Source organism: Micromys minutus (genome assembly GCF_963924665.1).
Source record: "Micromys minutus genome assembly, chromosome: 6".
NCBI lineage: Eukaryota > Metazoa > Chordata > Mammalia > Rodentia > Muridae > Micromys > Micromys minutus.
Window position 1 is genome coordinate 80,729,660 of NC_137975.1, and position 20,030 is coordinate 80,749,689.

The following is a 20,030-nucleotide window of genomic DNA, read 5'->3' on the forward strand; positions in this document are numbered from 1 at the left end:
AAAGCCGTGGCAAGAGAATATTCTGAAGGAGTTAGGAAGCAAGGCTGGAGAGGTCCGTTCTTCTTACTGTGTCCTGCAGTAGTGGACTTCGAGCATGAATTTAACAAGGCAATACAAATCCAGACATGTGTGGTCTCCTGCAACCATTTCTTTTGTTACAAAAGTCCTGCTGATTTTTTTTTTCTTCTTTCCCCAGTGGAGTTAAGGACTAGTTGCCAGCCCCTTCTTACATGCAGTCAGTGACGTCTCTGTCTTGGAAAAGCAGTCGGCCTCCAGATAACTACAGCTGGCTCAACCAGAGCCTGGAAGCTCCTTTATGCACGCCCACAGGTGTGCATACATTTCGTGCTTTCCCGAGGAATGACTTATTTTCCATAACTTACTCCATACATAGGTCTGATGTTTTTATTTTTAAAAAATCTACAAATTCAATGATCTAATTTGCAATCTTTAGCTCAAAAAGTATATTTATTTATAGATGAATAAATGAATATTACAAAGTTCTCTGTCTCAGGTGGTAGAAAGATATATTTTTAAATCTCCACAGAATAAAGAGAAATTCAGAGTAATAATGTCTATTAAATTATACATTCATTTCTAAAGAGTTTTTCAAACTTTGAGCAACATTTAAAGTGCTTCTGGAGACAATAGTTAAAACAATCCGTTACTCTCTATAAGTATATGTGTATGTAACCTTTTAATATTTTTATTAGTATGTACTCATTTGCAAAATGATGGATTTCCTTATGATATTTGAATCCTGTGTATCATGAGCTTTGATTTTAAGTACTTGACCCTCTCCTGCCCTTTCCTGCTCTGACTTGTCTGGTTTCTTCTTGAGTCTAGATGCCCATGTACTAGGATACTTGTTTTAATATATATATATATATATATATATATTAAATTTAATATATATATATATATATATTGAATGTATGAGACTCTAAGACAATAAACTTTTATTAATAAGTCAGAAATACACCAGCATCAGAAATAATTTAGTGTTTATGTGGCCATAGTGGTAATCTATTATATTTAAAGGAATATAGAACGTGATTTATGTATTTTATCTCATTGTCCCTTCTATTTAAAATCTTACAGAGGGAATTTAGAATTAGCAAAAAGTCAGTAAATTTTAAGGTTTCAGTTTTAAATCCAGTTAAAAGTGGGGCAATGCTTCAGTGGCAATAGCTGTGATAAATAGCCGCTGAAGGAAATTTTCACCAAGCTCAGACCTCAGAGGATTTTGTTGCTACTAATATATAGTTTATGTTTTTTTTTTACTTTAATTTCTGCTTTATTTGGTTTTAGTTCTACAAGTTTTAGTAAAATTTTGATCCCTTGTTTATTTTATTTTTAAAGACAGCGATGAAGTCATGAAAGGGCGGTCAAGATTTCATGTTTTTGTACAGGAATAAAACGAAAGGCTTTTAAGGTTTCCTTGTGAAAACTTAAAAGTATTAAGAAAGCATTTAGACAGGGTTCTAATAGGAGGTTTGGGCCCAGACTTAAAGTCTATAATTTCTGAAAAAATACTAGAACACTTAAACGTAGTAACATAATTTAAATTTTAGTTACATTTGATATTAATTAGTAGTCGTGCGCTGTTTTGAGATTAAGACGCTCCAAGGGCTTCATTTAAAAAACACTCTCCCAATCAACCAGCAGGGGTCGCAAGAGGACACACAATGCCTAGGTTGTTGCCTTCCTTTCTGATCCAGCCAGCTGTCTCTTGGGCACCTACCACAGCCAAACAATATTCACGGTTCAGGAGATAAGAGAAAAATCTCATTTTCAAAGTTGAAAACGTGAAATTTCAACTTGGACTGAAAAATTGTCTAGATTACTGAAATAAAAAGGGATCGAGAGTTGGAAAAAATGCTTTTGAAAATGGATTTTTAAGGAAGTTATTTTTTAAAAAAACGGTTGTTAATTATTAACAAGGAGCCAGATACTGTAAGATTCTGTGTATATGAATAACTTGTCCCTTTGGCAGTAAAAATAAATTGGTGATTGCCTTGGGCTTGGGGGAGCATTGAGTGGGAGTTGGGCTGACGGTTAAGGTGACTTTAGTGTCTCTTTAGGATGTAAGACTACCGTTAAATTATGGCGACGGCTGTATTGTGGACATACTGAAAGCCCTCGAATTGAACACTTCAAATGAGTGAGTGAACCTTGTTTCACAAATTATAGGGACGTAAAACCGTTCATACAACGGCTTAAACTACAGCACTGTATGGCTATGAATGCGGAAAGTCCCAGATTTATTTCCTTCCTAGTCATGGGGTTTGGACAATCAGTCATGATACGTTTTGCGATTTAAATTTCACTGAAGTAAATGTGGATTGACTTCTGTTATTTCTCGCAAGAGTAGGTAGGTGTTCAGGTGGAGCGACTCCTGGCGGTGAGGAGGACCCAGTGCCGGGGACCCTGGAGCCTAGCTCCGGAGACTTCCCATCCCCACACCTCATCTTCAGGGAGGACAGACTTGATCCCTGTGGTGACACTTTAGTTCTATAGCACTTCTGGGATCTTCTCTGTCTACTGGTGTATATGCGACCTCCTGCGTGCTTAGGAACCTTCTCAAGCGCCTCCAGCCAGCCCTGTCCCATATTTGCACGTTTCTAGAGTGAGGCAGAGTCAGCTTTACGGTCTGAGGTTGTTAAGTCGGCTCTGGAAGCAGATGTTGGAACCTTCTGCTAAATTAGTTGCATTTGGAAGCTTGAATAAAACATTACTCACATTTAAGTTTTTTTAATACACTTAGTTTATTTCATTAAAATGCATAATGAAAATTATACAGATTTCCAAAATTGGAATTTCATGTGTAATAAGTGATCTAGCAAGCAGTCACATTCAATTACAGTTAATAAATATAATAGCTCACCTATGCCCCTCTACTTTTAACTCAGCATTTTTAAAATGCAGAAAGTGGTGATACACATTTTTTAGATATACGAGCATTTTTCAGAGAAATATGTTTTGAATCAGAAAGAAGCAGTGCATACTGATTGACTCCATACTTGCTCTCAACCTTTCTTTCGGTGAGGAATGCTCTTCTGGGGTTCACTTGAATTCCCTCTCTTCACGGCCTTAGTTATTAACTCGGAGCCCCAAGCATGGTGGTGCTCTCGTCTCATCTACACAAACACCTTTGAAGGCACTGGGACAAGTCCACCTGTGCTACTCTCCTGACACAAGAAGCTGTGACAGTCAGGGTGTAAACTCGTGGCCCTGCGCGGTGGGGGCAGTGGCTTTGTCTTCCTTCAGGCCTTTTTACTGATTCAGAAGAAAGCGATTTGTGCTCTCCAGCTCTGGTCTTAGCTCCATCCTTCTCTTATTGTGAGGTTGCCTCCTATCAGCATCCAAAAGGGTTCAAAGAAGTTAAAGCTTCCTATCCTAAAGTAGCCATGTTAGGAGAGTTGCCTTTGGCCACGCCATTCTTAATGAATGTTTCCTACGGCGATGACTTTACCTGCTAGCCATTCTTTCTGCCTTAATGCGTTTTTTTAAAGTATAAAATAACGGGCTTCATTGTGTCATTTCCTTACATGGTCATCATTCTCCTTTGCTTATATGCACACCCCATCCCTTTCTCTCTGCTCCCTTCATCCTCTTACAGGCCCCATTCCTCCCTTCAAGTGGTCCCCTTCTGCTTCTACTTTATGTAGAGGGACAGACAGATGAGAGAGGACAGCTAGACTTCCCATATGAGACACATGCGGACTGCCTTTCTCCTCATTGCCTTCTCCTTTTTTCCCTCTTGGTCTCGTTCCTCTTGCTTCTCCCAAATAATCCCCTCTTACTTTTAAAAGTAACTTTTCTTTATTCCCGAGAATTTCATACATATATGCAATGCAATGCAATATGACCGCACACACACAGTCTCTTCCTCACAATCTCCCTTATTGCCCACAATATAGTCTCTCCCAGCTCCATGTCATTTTATTATTATTATTTATTTAACTAAGTCCAGCTAGTGCTGCTCACATGTGACTGGGTGTGGGGCATCCCCTAGAGCATGGGGAGCCTACCAGTGGCCACATCCTCACAAAAGAATGATTGCTCTTCCTCAGCAGCTATTCACCACTAGTAGTTCCTCTATAAGGGGTGGGGCCTGCACCTTACCTACTCCTTCCACAAAGGGAGTTTGGTAGGCCTGTTCCTGTGCAGGGAAACACAGATGCTGTGACTAAAAGAGTGTGACAGCCATGCCATACTGTCTCATCTGGAAGACAGTACTTTACAACATCCCTCCGTATTCTCTGGCTCTTATATTCTTCCAACCTCCTGTCTGTGAGGTTCCATGAGCCTTGATAGGGTGTGTGTAATTAGAAGAAGAGAAAGAATAAGAAGGAGGAGAAGGAGAAGAAAAAGGAGAAGAAGAAGGAAGAAGGAAAAAGAAGGAAGAAGAAGAAAGAGAAGGAGAAGGAGAAGAAGAATGAGAAGGAGGAGGAGGAGGAGGAGGAGTAGGAGGAGAAGAAGAAGAAGAGGAAGAGGAAGAGGAAGAAGAGAAAGAAGAGGAAGAAGAGGAAGAAGAGGAAGAAGAGAGGAAGAGGAGGAGGAGGAAGTAGAAGAAGAAGAAGAAGAAGAAGAAGAAGAAGAAGAAGAAGAAGAGAAGAAGTAGTAGTAGTAGTAGTAGTAGTAGTAGAAGAAGAAGAAGAAGAAGAAGAAGAAGAAGAAGAAGAAGAAGAAGAAGAAGAAGAGAAGAAGTAGTAGTAGTAGTAGTAGTAGTAGAAGAAGAAGAAGAAGAAGAAGAAGAAGAAGAAGAAGAAGAAGAAGAAGAAGAAGAAGAAGAAGAAGAAGAAAAAGAAGAAGAAGAAGAAGAATCCCACTTAGGGCTCTTGGTGTTCAGTCTCTTACTTTCATTCCTTGGACCATTTATACAGCTTTCCACTTACTGCATTGCATTGCAAAAAGAAGCACCTCTGGCCATCGTTCAGAGCAGCCTCGGTCTACAGTATGAACATAAGTATTTAGAAGTCAATTTGACTGTGTTACTGTGTACAAAACAAACAAACAATACCAGGTTCTGCTTTAGTGCCTGTAACTCATTCACCATGGGCTTTTGACCATGATTTCTGTACCAAGCGTAAAATTTCCTCCTGTGGAGCAGGACCTTGGTTTCAATTAGAAAGTGATTAGTTAACCCATAACAGCTATGTACCAGTGGGCCTGGCTTGCCTGGCAGGTCAGTATTATAATGGAGGGTCAAGTGCTGGGAAAGCTCTTGATGACCTTAACAGCCTGCATCACACCTTCTGCTGCTGTGAAAGTTATCCAGCAGCAAGGAGGGTTCCTGCTAAGTTTGGGTTGGTTTTTCTATGTCCTTAGTGAGAAGTCAGTGGTGTTATAAATAAGGACTTAACATGGTGGTCTTTGGGGTGTCCTTCCTGTCTTCTTGACCAATACCTCCTGGGAAGTATTTCATGGCTTTCTCTGAAATTTTCATTTAGTAATCAATGTATTCTAGGAGTGACATTGTCTACCCACGTAGAGTTGTGTTTTGAAATTAGCTTACTAGCGAGTGCATTTCCATGAAGCCTTTTATTATGCCCTTGGTTTATTTAACCCATCTGCCATCCCTCTGTCTTTCCAGCACTCAGACCCCTGACTGCTCAACCACTAAAGCCCAGGATCCCCCCCGGCTCTATTATCTTTCCAATCATCACTATTATTTCTCGAAAATACTTCACTTATTATTATGTGCCCGCATGTTTGCCTACCATGTTTACATGTGTACAGTGTACATTTTCAGTGTCCATAGAGGCCAGAAGAAGGCACTGGACCCGCTGGAACTGGAGTTACAGATGGCTGTAAATCACCATGTGGGTGCTAGATGCTAAACCAGCTCCTCTGCAAGAATAACAAGGGCTCTTAGCCACGGAGCCGTCTCTCCAACCCATAATTACTCTTTTAAAAACGTAAGTTGCACAATAGTAAGATTCCATGTAGGTTTTCACAAAACCTTCCTTTTGGTTAGCCTAACCACACATCATGTAGTCATCCCATGTCTCCTCCCCTGTCATCCCATGTCTCCTCCCCTGCAGAAGCCATCCTGCCCCCCAGCATTTTACTTCTCTGTCATTGTGCTCCCTGTAGTCTCCTCCTCCTCTCCCTTCTCCTCCTCTCCCTCCTCCTCTTCTTCCTCCTTCCCCTTCTCTTCCCTTAATCTGTTTTTCTCCCCCAAAATGTCCCTTTCTAGTTTCCTTGCTTTTTACTTATGTTTTTAGTTACACACACGTGGCAAAAGACCTGAAGCTAGGATCAGTATATTAGAACATTCAACTTTTGTCTTTCGGGGCTTGGGTTAGCACACTGAGCTACAACTTGCAGTTCTTCCCACTTACCTGCAAGCCTTGTGATTTACTTTTTCCTTACAGTTGAGTAACAGTCCACTGTGAATGTGTCACACTTTTATTATCCATTTATCTGTTGATTGATACCTAGGCTCATTCCATTTCTCAGTCACTGTGAATACAGCCACCATGAACCTGAATGTGCAAGTGTCTCTGGACAAGGGTCTAAGTCCTTTGGGATCGACCCAGGAGTGGTGTAACTGGATCATATGGAACCTCTTTCTGATCCTTAAAGTGGCTGCACTACTAGTTTACACTCCCACCACAGTGTCCACTAGTCCCCCTCTGTCACACTCATGCCAGGGTGGTCATTTCTGCTTCTGGATGACTGCCATTCTGAATGGGGTGGGACAGAATCTTAGAATAGTTTAACTCTGCATTTCCCCGATGAATAAGAATGGCGGGCTGGATAGTGGCTAGTGATGTGTTTCATATTGTTGTTCTTATTGTTGCTTCCTCTCCTTCCTTCCTTCCTTCCTTCCTTCCTTCCCTCATTTCTTCCTTCCTTCCTTCCTTCCTTCCTTCCTTCCCTCCTTCCTTCCTTCCTTCCTTCCTTCTTTTCTGTTTTTCTTTCCTTTTTCCTTCCTTCCTTCTTCTTCTTCTTCTTCTTCTTCTTCTTCTTCTTCTTCTTCTTCTTCTTCTTCTTCTTCTTCTTCTTCTTCTTCTTCTTCCTCCTCCTCCTTCTCTCTCTCTCTCTCTCTCTCTCTCTCTCTCTCTCTCTCTCTCTCTCTCTCTCTTCTCTGTCAACTTGACACAAGCTAATGTCATCCAAGAATAGGGAACTTCAATTGAGAAAATGGCTCCTACAAATCCAGCGGGAGGCAAGCCTCTAGGGCATTTTCTCAACTAGTGATTGAGGGAGGAGGGCCCAGCCCATTGTAGGCAGTACCATTCCTAGTCTGTTGGTCCTGGGTTCTATAAGAAAACAAGCTGAGCAAGCCAAGAGGAGCAAGCCAGTAAGCACCACCTCTCTGTGACCTCTGCATCAGCTCCTGCCTACAGGTCCCCACCCTGTGTGAGGTTCTGTCTTGACTTCCTTTAATGATGAACTGTGGTGTGGGAAACGTAAACCAAACAAACCCTTTCCTCCCAAACTTGCTTTTGGTTGTGTTGTTTCACCATAGCAATAATAGCCTTAACTAAGACAAGTTGGTATGGAGTAGAATAGTTTGTTGTTCTGAGGGTGATTGTGAAAGGACTTTGGAACTTTGGTCTAGAAAAATCCAACAATATATTTTCCCCCTTAAAAAAATCTGATTTGACTGTGACCTAGTATTGAGTCAGCTGTGACTGGGACCATTGAAGTGGAACCTTTGCATTACTGGGACAATTGATGCTGGTTAGGCGGCACTGAGAAATCAGCCATAATTAGGAAGAGAACAACATCATTGAAGTGAAATCTTCTGGGAAGTGTTTCCAAAAGAGCCATCACAAAGAAACAGCCACGGTTGTACCCTGTGATAGCAGACAAACCTGGTTGTGTAAGAGTCACTCAGGTGGTCCTAATTTTGAAGGCAAAGAGGGTTTATGAATAGCAGCTGAAGCTTGGCACCTAGGAGAGGCTATTTGGTGAAAGTAAAAGGAGTTGCAGAAGAAGAGCCCAGCATTTTGGAGATGCCGGTGCTGAAGGATGACCACCAAGAGCAGCAGCGGCAGTGGAGTGGAGCATGCCTGAGCTTACAAGATAAGCTGTGTGTGCTGCAGAAGATTCAGCTGGAGAAGTGACCCAAGCCCTCTGGAGGAACAGGCAAGATGGTGAGTGGGTCCCATACGCTGGGCATTGTGTTATTTCTACTGTTTGGAGAGTTGGGTTTTGTTTTAATCTGATGGCAACTGTGCTCTGGTTCTTTCCTCCTGAAGTCTGAATGTACTTAACTGATTTTTACCACTGAGAGAAATGTTAAACTTTTAAGAGATTTTGGAGTTTTAACGCAACTGGATGTTTTAAATGGACTGGATTTTTTTTTTTTTTTTTTTTTTTTTTTTTTTTTTTTTGCGTTTGAATCTGTAAACTCTGTGGTACTTTTAAAGTTATTTGTGTTTTTAATGTGAGATCTCAGGGATGAAAGAGAAAGGGAAGATGGTGCTTTAACAGTGATGAGTTTGTGTGTCAAGCTGACACAAGGTTAGTTGTGATGGATAGTTGGTTTTTTGTTGTTGTTTTTTAATTTTTTTTTGTCAACAACACAAGTTAAAGTCATCAGAGAGGAGAGAACATTAAGAAAATGCCCCCATAAAAAATTTTGTTGTAGGCAAACCTGTAAGGCATTTTCTTAATTAGTGATTGGAGGGGGAGGGCCAAGCCCTATTTGGGTGGTGCCATCCCTGGGCTGGTGGTTCCAAATTCTACAAAAAAGCAAGCTGAGCAAACCATGAGGAACAAGCCAGTAAGCAGCACCAATCTGTAACCTCTGTATCAGCTCCTGTCTCCAGGTCCCTGTCTTGTTTGAGGGTCTGTCTTGGTTTCCATTAATGGTTGTTCACAGCATAGATGTGTAAACCAATGAGACCTTGTCCTTCCAAACCCACCTTTGATTATGGTGTTTCATCATATCAATCATAACCCTACCTAAGACAGGTATTGAGCATGTTTTTTTACATGCACCCATATAATGAAATATGAGGATATATTTTCCCCTCCAACTTCCCTCTTACCCTCCCGATATGCCTCTTACATATTTCATGTTCATTTTTGTTTCAGAATTTCATACATTCATGTGGTGTTTTGATTAAATCTATCCTCTGTTGATGTTGATATGCAGGTGAGGGTAGGCACAAGATAAGACAAGGCTTGTGATTGGACAGTGAGAAAGTAAGGTGGGGACAGAATTTTAGAAAGGGGAGAGAAGCCAAGAAAGAGGGGAAAGAAAGATGGTGGAGGACAAAAATGATCTATCTCTGTGTGGCTCTGAACAGCCACAGATAGCTATGAATATCTTATAGGGGATGGATTCTTATAGGACAGTTTGTCTTATCTAGACAGATTGTACCATATCAATTAGATCTGAGTTTATTTTGTGGACATTTTGTGGAGTGAGAATTTACTAAGATAAATCTGATTGTTAAATTGCAAGTTCCTGGAGTTCTGATTTGGTTGGACTGATGGGAGTTGTGATGGGGACCATAGGGGGCAGTTGTTGGGAGTGTGGATAGAGTTCCCTGTGGAGAGTCACAGGAGGGCTGCCACTGCTGTGATGAAAATACCCTCATGGGAAGAACAACATTATCAACCAGCCAAACCGTCCAAAACTCCCATGGACTAAAACACCAACCATTGAGCACACACTGAGAGACCTATTGATCCAGTTGCATATGTAGCTAAAGATATCAGTGTCTGTCATCAACATGAGAAGAAGCTTTTGGTCCAGTGAGAGCCCATTTTCCCAATGTAGGGGAATGACAAGGCACTGAGGTGGAGAGGGTGATTAGGAGGCAGTGCACCTTTGTGGAGGCAAATAGAGGGGGAGGGGAGATGGGAGCAGGGCGGGGGGGGGGAAGGAAGGGATAATATCTCAAATGTAAATACAGAGTATCTAATAAAATAAAAAAAGAAAATACCCCACAGATGCCATATGGATCTAGGTTGCTAGCCATAGCACGGATTAAGTGCCTATATTTTAATATTTACTCCTACAATCCTCAGTTTTCTCTCTTCAGATTCCTCCCCTGCCCACTCCTACCATTTCCTTCCAATTTCCCGTGTTTTATTTTTAAGACCACTCAGTGATGACAGTAAGTCCAGGGGTGTAGGACAATCTACTGTGGCATGGTTCCTAGCCTCCCAGGAACCACATCTCTAAAGAAAGCAAAACATCTCTCCTCAGGTAATCATCAGTTGCCAATAGCTTCTCAGCTGTGGTATGTATGAGGAAGACTTCATAATCTTTCACACCCAACCATGCTGGGACACTTTCTGTCTTGATCTAGTGTGTATAGCCACAGCTACTGTACGTGTAACTGTTCTGTCCTGTGCAAAGCATGAGGGTTTGCTGCAGACTTCCAGTACCTCTGCCTCCTACAAACTCTTCCTGCTTCTTTTCCAGGAAGATCCTGGAGCTTTGTGGAGAAAGGGTATGGTATAGATAATCCCATTTCAGGCTGAGCACTGGCAGTCTCTTATTCTTTGCACATTGACCACCACGAAAACTATGAAAGAGGTGAGGCTTCCAGGTCAGTATCAGTTTGAGTTCTCCATGATCTATGACTTAAGTATCTGGTACCTTCAGAAATATATTCTTTTTTCTTTAATCTTAATTTTATGTTTATGGATGTTTTGCCTGTATATCTACTCACATACCTGTGAATGTCTGATGCTTGTGGGGGCAGGAAGAAAGCGTGGGGGTTCCAGACAGTAGTGAACTGCCATGTGGGTGCTGGAAATGGAACCTCTGATTTCTGGAAGACCAGCCAGTACTCTTTAACTGTTGGACCTTTTCTCCTGCCCCTAACAATAGGGTCTTATAGGCAAGTTCTGGGGGGAAACCAGAGCAATGGCCATGACCTGTGATATTTAGAGATTTATGATATACTACTGATCAATGACTCAAAAAGTGGTAACCCAACCACAGCATTGATACCTTATGGATTCTTGGAGAGACATTATTCCCTTGTTATTTATAAACTTTTTATGTGTATATGTACATATTTTAGGAAACGTCTAAAGCCTCATAAGCCCTTCTTCATCCTTCCCTTACATGAACCACTCTACTTAACTTTTCTTGCTCTGTTTTTCCTTCACATAATCTGCATTCTATTCCTTCTGCCCGAAATCCCCTTAGTGTGTTTTCCTGCCTTGTATGGGTTATTCCAGTTTAAACAAATGCATCTAAAGATTCAAAGCTAGAATTCACATATTAGAAGGAACATGGAGAGTTTATCTTTCTGGGTCTGGGTTACCCCACTTAGGGTGATTATCTCCAGCCTCACCAATTTACCGCTAATTACTCAGTCTCTCCTTTCTTCACACCTGAGTAATAGCCCTTGTATGTATGTACCACATTTTCATTATCCTTTCATCATCTGATGGACATCTAGACTGTCTCTGTGTTCCAGCAATTGTCATAGGGCAGCAATGAGCACGGATGAACAAGAATCTCCGTGGTAGAGTGTAGAATCTTTTGGGTACATGTCCAGAAGTCATATAGGTGAACAACAAGGCAGGTCTATTTATAGTTCTTTGAGAAACATCTACTTTGATTTCTATACAGCTATACCAGGTTGTGTTCCTTCCAACAATGGGTAAGTATCTCCTTACCCCATGTCCATGTTAGCATTTGTTGTCTTTTTTTCTTTCTTTTTGTTTTTTTTGTTTTGTTTTGTTTTGTTTTTTGTTTTTGTCAGAGGCATTCTGACTGGGAAAAGTAATTTTGATTTGCATTTCTCTGATGGCTAAAGATGCTGAATTTTAAAATGTTTCTCAGCCACTCATGTTTCATTTGATACTGATCCACCCCCAAGCATATTTGTCATTTGTGTAAGGAAGACTATTAATGGTCATGTGTGAATTTTCTTCTACTTTGATGAATATGTTTATCAGCTGCAGACTTCTGATGAAGTCTTCAGGAGCTTTAAAGTATAGAATTATATTATCTGCAAATAAAGAAACTTCTTTACGTTGACTTCTTCCTTTTCTATTCCTCTTGTTTTGTTTCACTGGCTTAGACTTTAATCACTACAATGAACAGGAATGATGAGTGCCATCCTACTTAGAAATTCTGAGTTTTTCTCCACTTACCTTAATGTTGGCTGTGGCATTGTGTACTGCTTTTGTTATGCTGAGATCCTATTATGGTTGGTTTTAATGCCAACTTGCTACAAATTAGTATCCCTTGAATAGGGAATACCAACTGAATAACTTTTCTGATCACCTTGACCAATGAGGGCAGACACCCAGATATAATGATGATGACAGCAGAAAGACTCTTGGTCCTTTACTCTCTTGGCCATTCCTCTTGCCACCACGTTGATTTAATTTGTTGCTGCTGCTGCTGATTTTGTCACTGATATATAAGGGCCAGTTTTTCTAGGCTTCTATCATGGCCTAAGGACCAGCAGTTCTTCAGGGGTGGATACACACACACACACACACACACACACACACACACACACACACACACACACATTTTTCAGGGCTAGATTAGGACCGCTGAGCTATCCAGTCTTTTTGGACTGGGCAAATATGTCGTTCTCAGCTTCTCAGGTGTGATTCAGCTGTTGTTGTTTTAATATAAATTGACAATAGATTCATATATATTCACCCTTTGGGTTCTGTGTCCCTATAAAATCTTAATTAACTCAGGCATCTTCCCTGAATCTCTATTTTCTCGAGGGATGTTGGGGTTTGTTGAAGGACTTTTCTGCTTCTAGTGAGATGATGATGTGGTTTCCGTCTTTGATACTTATGTGGTATATTATATTTGCAGGCTTACATAATGTTGAAACATCCTTGTATCTCTGGGATGAGGCAAGCTTGATCACGGTAGATGATATTTTTTATGTGATATAGAATACATTTAGTGAGTTATTGAGAAATTTTGCATCTATGTTCACCAACAAACTTAGCCTTTCTTTTATTTGTTGGGTCTTTAGTTCCAATATTAAGGTAATACTAGCTTCATAAAGAGTTTAGAAGCTTTCTTTTCTGTTTTATTGAGTAATTTGAGTAGTATTGATATTAATTTTTCCTAAAAGTTCTGGTAGAATTTTCCAGTGAATCTACCTGACCCTGGGATTTTATTTCAGTTAGGAGACTTTTTGTTTTTGCTTTAATATTATTGCCCACTATAGATTTGTTTAAATTGCTTATTTTCTCTTAATTTTGGCATATAATATAGATCTGGAAGTTCATCCATTCCATTTGTGTTCCCATTTAGTTGAGTGTAAGTTTGTAAGCTGTGTTCTTATGATTCCTTGAACTCAAAGAATTTATTGTAACATCTTCCTTTTCAACTTTATTAATTTGGGTCTTCTCTCTCCTTTTGGTTAATTTAACTAAGAGTTTGTCAATTTTGTTTATCTTTTAAAAAAGAACCCACTTTAACTTACTCATTTGTACCTTTTAATAACTGTTTTATTAATTTTGGCAATAATTTGATTCCTTTTTATCTACTTATTTGGGGTTTGAGATATATATAATCACTTAATATTAGGTTGTTTAGTCCCTTCTAGTCTGTGTATCTTTTGTAGCCTTTTTGTTGTTGTTATTTTCATTTAGCATCTTTAGTCTGTTGGGGCCGGCTAGAATACGTGTTATTTCAACTTTCTTGCATTTGTTAAGTCTTGCTTTGTGTCCTAGTGTGTGACTGGTTTTGAAGAAAGTTTTATGAGCTTCTGAGAAATTAAATATTCTTTGGTGTTAATATTCTATAGTCGTTTATTAGGTTTACTTGATTTATGATGTCATTCAACTCCATTGTTTCTGTTTAGCTTTTTGAAAGTAAGGTATTTGTCACCAATCATTACAATGTTGTGGTTCATCTGTGGCTTTTCACCCAGTCACACTTATTTCAGGAAATTGGTTCTATCTGTATTTGGTTCATGTATGTCTAGAATTGTAATCTCTTAATAGGTTGTTACATTTATGAATATGAAATAAACTTCTGTTGCAGTAAATATTAAAAAATAAAAAGGCATAACTTATCTATTTATCGGCCCCATGCCTCACTCTGAGGGCCCGATTTTAGTACAAAGCCCACGTGCCTCTGTCATCCGATATGAACTGTCACCCTAGTCTCACTTTGTCTGTGTGACTCCCTTCCCTTGGCAGTTTTCCATTGCTTGTTTTCCACCTCCATCTCAGGGTGTTCGTTCACCCCCAAATCCAACACAAACACAACTCTACTGCCTGATAGATTGTCATACAGATTTATGTATTCAATTCTCAATCCACAAACCCTCTACATAACAAGATTACATCAAATAGACAAAGATATTAGACCTATAAAAACCTTAATGTTCATAGCTGTTTAATGCTAATTAAGCCCACCTGGATCTAGCTGGCCTTTCTGGAGGTTTGTCTTGGACCTTCTTCTTCCCCCTCTCTCTCCACCTCCCTTCCTGTGTCCAGTCACTGACTTTCCTTTATTTTACTAATTAAAATGGAAAGGTTCAGATGAACTCACCTCATGAGGACATGACTAGGCAGCCCTTCCTTGGGGAAGTGGAATTGACATTAAAATACCAACAACTTCAGGTCAATCTGCAACAAACTTCTTTATTTCTTCTGACTATTTTTGGGTTGAAGTCTATTTATTTAGGTATTAGAATATATGTCTACTTATTTCTGAGTTCCGTTTGTTTGGTATATCTTTTTTTTCATCCCTTTTCCTTAAGATAGTGTCTGTCTTTCTTAGTAAGGCACACATTTTGGTGGTAACAAAAAAGATAGAACTTGTTTTCTTACCCAATCTGCTAGTCTGTGCCTTTTTGCAGAGTAATTGAGTACATTAATATTTGGAGTTATTTGTAAATGTGTTGGGAGTCCTGGCATTTTGTGGACTTTGTGGGATTTTTTTCTTTCGTTATTTGTTTGCTTCTTTTTAGAATTCTTGTAACTAATTTTCTTGCTATTGCTTATTTATTCCCATGTCATCTTTGGCAAATCTATCTTCCTCTTTAGAACAAAATATTTTTTCCAGTATTCTGGCTTAGTGATAATTAATCTCTCTTATCATGGAAAATTTTTATATCTCCTTTTCTTTATTATAATATTATATATAATATATAACATTAATATTATATATTTTCTGGGTATTATAGTCTGTGTTCACAGTTGTGATCTTTCAGAGTTTGGTCATGATATCTCTTACAGCAATGGAACATTAACTAAAACATATTTCATGCAGAGTTTGTTGTTGTTTTCCTGTCTTATTTATTTGGTGTTCTGCAGGCTTCTTGTGTTTGCCTTAACATCTGTTCAGATTTGAGGAAATTTTATTGAAGATGTTTTTTGTGACTTTAGTGAAGTAGTCTTCCATTTCTTTCATGCCCATATTTTAAAAATTTGGTCTTTTCATAGTGTCTCAGAGAAGTTTTGTGTTTTGTTCATGTATGTTTTAAAATTATCAGTGGTATTTATCATGTAATCCAAATTTTCTACTTTGACTTGTAGCCCTGATACTGTTTTTCACATGACCCGATTTGTTGGTGACATTTACTAGAGTTTTTAATTGAGTTTTTTAATTTTTATAATAATTTCCATTTTTTCCTACAGCAATTCCCTTTACTGAATTTTATTTTCATTTCTTTGGTTGACTTTTATTTCATTCTGATCTTTGGTTTTGTTTTCTTGGAATGCATTCATGCCTTCTTTGATTTATTTGAAATTAGTTAAAACTATTCAGTCAAATTCTTTGGGAGTTCTTCCAAATCATTCTCATTAGGAGCTGTTATAATGAGACTAATTATTTTCAAGAAAGTCCCCTTGTCTTGTTTTTCTTGTGTTGTTTTTATTTCTGTTCTGGGAGTTGAACATCTGGAGTTAGTTTGTTGCTTAAGGTTTTCTTTCTTTTGTGTTTTTTGTTTGTTTTGTTTTTGTTTTTAAAATAAAAGCATTCTTTCTTACAGTGGTTGTATTTGCAATGTCCTGGAGAGGACTAAGTTGTAGTAGAGGGGTCATTTCTCACTATGGAACTGACATGTAGGGCCAGAGGCTCTTATCTCAAGTCTTATTCTATAATTTCAGGCCTCTTGCTTTGGTCTGCAACTTTTGCATTGGAGTTTTAAACACCCTGTAGACCTTGCCTAGAATCTGAAACAGCCTCCACCCTTGTTCTGTGGCTTCTGTTGAAGTAGCTGGAAGATATAGGACCCGTCGTCATAAACTGTCCTCATCTACCTTCATGATTTATACATAACTCCTGAAAAATCTAGATTCTGAATAAAAAAATTGTGATCCTGACTCATAGACATCTCCCTTATTACTGTTCTCCTCAATATAGTGAGCCATCCGGGTCAACGGACTACATGACCTGAGTTCTGGGTGCACAGCAGTGGATACAGGAGACACCCTTGTTGTACAAAAGATGAAACTGAGAAAATATGAAGGCAAGTTGCTTCTGTTTGTTCCTGGTAAAGAAGTCTGTGTCCTCATGACAGAGATTAAAACTCACAAAGACTCTGGAGGGATGAGCTGGAAAATGTCGATGACTTACTTTTATAAAATATCATCATATACAATATATGTGTAATGTATAACATATATGTAAAATATGTAATATGATATATGTAATATATAAAATATGTAATACATACTATGTACTAAATGTTATATAGCAAATATTGTATACTATAATGTATAATACATAATATAAATATAATATGTAATATATAATATGTAGCATGTAGTACATAAAGCATAATGTATTACATATATATATATATATATACACACACACATATACACATATATAAAACCATTTTATGGCTCTGTATCTCCACGTGTGGCAGGATTTCTCAATGGTACAGAAGTGCAAGATGAGCTGGTATTTGCCAGGTCTATGCAGAAGGGTTAAGTTTGTCTGACTAAACAACCAGAGCTCAGGAGAGACTCAACAATCTCCATGGCAGCCAGTTGCTTCCTGAATCTCAGAGGAAAAAAATGAACAGACACTTTGACCCCCACCTGGTCACCTAAGGTTGAGCCCAGGTAAACCTGCTTCATAAGCTGGTTTGAAAACAAAAGAAAAATAGACAGACCATGCCTAACTGTACCTGCTGTTGTGTGTTTTGTGGTATGAAGAAGTGAAAGCTCTCTGTTAAATATGTCTGTCTGTTCTTCTGAATAGCTTAGCACACTGAGCCAACAAAACTGAGTAGAAAAGGAGGGAGGCACCTTGTGTTGCTTTGCGTGTGTGTGTGTGTGTGTGTGTGTGTGTGTGTGTGTGTGTGTGTGTATATACCTGTGCATGTATATATATGTGCATGTGTGTGTATGCCTCTGCATGTTTGTATGTGCATGTTCGAGCATGTGTGTGTATGTGAGAGTGTGCATGTGCAGGTGTGTGTGTGTAGTGTGTGTCCATAGGTGCATGTGTGTGTTACATGCACATGAGTATGCAGGTGTGCATATTTGTATGTACATGCGGAGGAAGAAGCAGTACTTTTATGTCTCCCTATATGACTCTCCACTTCATTTCTCTGCATTTGTTGATATGGTTCTGTGATGTTTCATGTATGTGTGGATTCCATGAAAGCACTTTCCAACACTAGAGCCGTTGTGCATTTCTGAGATGTCTTCAACATAGTTTCATCATATTTTTTAAAGACGCATTTCCACATTTTATTTGCTTGCATTCTATGTAGAATTCTTTTCCTCTAGGTGTTTATGTGATATTGACATGTAATTTCTTGTATTTTCTTACTGACTTTTAAAAATAATGTTTAAAATAATTTCTTGGAATGAATTAAGAAAGACTCTTTTACCATGTAAAATTAAACATGCTGCTTATGTTAGCTAACATCATAGTGATAGAGAAAACCCAAAAAGCCTTTTCTTTATGATCTGGAACTAGACTGAGATGCTCACTTTTAACATGTTATGCAACACAGTTTAGAAGTCCTGGCCAGTGGTAACTAGATAACAGGAAGAAATAAAACACATGCAAATTAGGAGAAGTCAAAGAATCTACAAAGACTCCACAAAGAGAAGTCAGAATTTTAAACTAAGATTGCAGGTTGTAAAATCAATATACAAACCCAGTAGCTTTTCCTATTCCGCCTATTCCCCTTTTATTCCCTCCCTTTCTCCAACCTTCCTACTCCCTTCCTCCCCCAGGGTTGATATGAATCAGAGGTTTTTTATCGGCCAGTGTTCTACTGCTGAGCTACACCCTAGCCCAGCAATCAGTAGCACTTGTCTGTGGCAATAAGAAACTGTATGAAAAAAAAAAAAAAAGAAAAGAAACCAAAAAGGCACTTCATGACCAGGAATTTCAATTTTTTTCCACCAAAAGCCCAAATACATAGACATCTAACCAAGGAGGTGAACGGTGTGGAGAGGAAAACTACAAAACAGTAACGAAAGAAATCGAGGCCCGTGTTTTAAAAAATGTTAACAAATCAGGAGAATTAATATTATTTGAATGGACATGGTATCTAAAATAATCTATAGAACCCAAAACATCTCCATTAAAACACCTATAATATTATTTTTATAAGTAGAAGAAATTCTGAAATTTTCACAGAACTACAGAAGATTCTAAATTGTTCTAAATTTAACAATCCGTAGCAAAACAAACAAACAAACAAACAAAAAAAACCCCAAACCAATCAACCAACCAACCAAACAAAAAAAAAAAAAAAAAAAACCAAACCCACAACTGGAGACATTACATTATTTGATTCAGGTATATTTACTACAAAGCTATTGTAGGAATAAAGGTATCACATGAGTGTAAAAAAAACACATACACCAACAGAATAGGATTTGGAACCTAGAAATCAATACATGTATTTACAGTTTTCAGTGATGTTTACCATAAAGCTTCCATATCGGCCTCAAGGACACACACTAACACTCTTTGCAGGTAAGTGGTGCTAGAAAAACAACTGGCTATTTGTAGTGTGGACCAAAAAGCATAGTTGTTGCCTCAAAGGGAACAAGAGACAATTTATTCTTGAGGCAAATCTGAGTGTCCACAGACCAGAAACAGGCACCGAAGTTGCTCCCAAGGACGTGCTCCTTGGTAGAAGCATGTGATATGAGGCTTAATTAATTATTGGGCCAAGACAGTGATAAATGGGGGTGTCTGTAAAATTCATGGCTGGGGAGCCCGGGCAAGTTACAGAAAACTGAGAAAACTCATCTATAAGGTTAGGTTGCTGTTGGGTTGTGTTCTTAGCATTAGGGAAGCTGGTGGCCTGTTTAGAGTGGATTTTTAAGGTTTTTGAGAGCCACAAGTGTGTTAGTTCACACTCAGGTGACTGTGAATAGCACAACCCTATTTCAGGTGCAGTTGAAGATGGGAATTACACAGTTCATCTGAGCTCCATTGAATGTGTTTCTAGAACAAGTTGTTACAGATTTGAGGTGATAAATATGAATCCATGGCTTTGTTTCCTGTGTCTTATAGCTCAGCAGTGGTTAGCAGTTACCTGGCCAAGTCCTGTTCCCTCAAGGCTGAAGGGCATCTTTCCTGTCTTGTCTTTTGTTTCAGTGATAAACTTGGCTGTTTTTAGCTTTTGTTTATCTAGTTCTTTGTCTCCCAGGAGTTCGCTGTAGAGACCCTGTTACCAGTTCTGAGGTTTTGGCTATTGTTTAAAAGAGCCCCTTATAATAATATGTAACATCTTTTATTGGTGACGGATCATGTAGCCAGCTGTCCATTTTATAGGCTATCCGGTAATTATTTTATGAAGAGATAACAGATGTTTTTCAATAGGGGCCAATCCCAAATTTAGAAGTAATGAGAATGTCTTTGGCTAAGGAAACAATACAAGTTTTACAAATGGACTTAAATATTTGTCCAGTAAAATGAGTTTTATGATTATAATGAAATTCATCAAGAATGCCACAAGAAGGAATAATTGTTTTTAAATGAGCTTTTCCTACTACTAAGAGAATGGCTTCCTGGCAAGAGAAAACTTTAATCCAGTGGGGAAACATAGGAACCAGCAGTCAGACACATTTATGTCTTTGTGTTGGAGACACTGGGATAACCTCCAATTGGTAGG